Source organism: Poecilia latipinna, unplaced genomic scaffold (genome assembly GCF_001443285.1).
Source record: "Poecilia latipinna isolate Pla-1442-1.1 unplaced genomic scaffold, P_latipinna-1.0 Scaffold361, whole genome shotgun sequence".
NCBI lineage: Eukaryota > Metazoa > Chordata > Actinopteri > Cyprinodontiformes > Poeciliidae > Poecilia > Poecilia latipinna.
In genome coordinates, this window is record NW_015112977.1 from 103,329 (window position 1) to 105,044 (window position 1,716).

Below are 1,716 nucleotides of genomic sequence, written 5' to 3' on the forward strand. Positions count from 1 at the left end.
CTAATAAATAAACTTTAGTATACTTTTAATTTGTCGAGTCAAGTTAGTTTTTATATTTTGTTAGGCCATCCTGTTTTTATTCTACCTTTATTTGTTTGTGTTTAGCATAAAATAGGTCATGTTTGTATTGTTATCTGCTTTAGGACAACTGACGAAAATTATCGTTTCTGCCAACTCTGTCATATTTACATTGATTTTTATTTCTGACACGTTGCTTAATATGCATTGTCCAATTTCTGATAAACAAATTAAAAATGATTTCAATGTTAGAAAAAATTAAAATTTAATTACATTACAGATTGGTGTCAGTGTTTACTTGTCAGATTTATTCTATTGTTCACATATAACATTTCAAAAATATATGTGAATACATATGTTGCACATTCATAAAATATACCTTAAATGTATAACAATAATAACACACTCAAGTAATTAAAAATATTGATTAATGTAATATGGGTGTGACAGGCAATCTAACGATATTGCCATGTGAAAAAAATTATATGGTGCACATGTGGGAATTATGTGATCACAAGATGTAAGGAACATTGAACACATGAACAAAATACTTGACCACATGTGGAAATTTGACCCACATGTGAAAAATCACAACCACATGTGGGAAATGGGAATTACATGTTTTCACATGTGATCACGTGATTTACATGGGATTTTTTTGTAAGGGCAGACCAATGCTGTTCCACATTGTCAGGTGAGAAAGACAACTGTTATAAATTTAATTTTTAACTATTGGAAATACACCCAAGAGAAATTAATTTAATCAAAGTATGTTAATTAATATGTGTGCATGTATTCCATCTTAAGTCAAGTGTATACTAGTTTATTTTGTGTTGCTTTTATTGCCAAAAGATGATACATGCATACAGGATTAAATGTAAGCAGCACTGTCAGAGATGTATTGCGTTTATGACAGGTGTGCAAATAAACTGTCATGAGGTGGTGAGTTTGTAATGGTGAGCAACCGGTAGCAACTGAAAATACAGACTGGAAACGAGAGCAGAGCAGAGTTGAGAGAGGACTTAACAGTTCTACTGTGAGTGACATGCAACACAAGGATCTGACAAAGAACAGAGACAACAGGTGGGCTTAAATACACAGGGAGTAGTCAGGGGGACTAGACACACCTGGGAAACAATTAGGGAGCAGACAGGACAACACAGAGACTCACAGGATCACAATAAATACAGAAAAAACCCAAAAATAAACACAGAAAACTCAAATCCTAACATAAACTAATCGGAGGCAGATTTATTCGTGTCATAGATGGGCAATTGATGTTACAGCAAGTCAGGGCCGTCCAGACACCACTAAAGGGGCAGGTGCTCAACAAAAAAAAGGGCACATATAACTGCTTTCTAGGACAGAATATTAACAAAGCCGCACAGCTGTCAGAGTTTAATAAACAATGATAAATTACAAAATTGTGAAATATACAATCAAAGCTAAGGTAAATCTCTATACAGAGCATACAACTATGCATATGTAAGATATTTTATTAGTAATTTCTTTCTGCAGGTCTATTTTGTTATAGGAACGTATTTCAATATTCAAACCTGCAATTTAGCAAGATATGTAAATCAGAGCTAGACCACCAGACATATTTTGTCTTTGCAGAATTACACTACTAAAAATATAAACAAGGGCATAATGCAACCTTTTTTGTGGACTGTAATCTATAAAAAAGAGCTGCCTGTT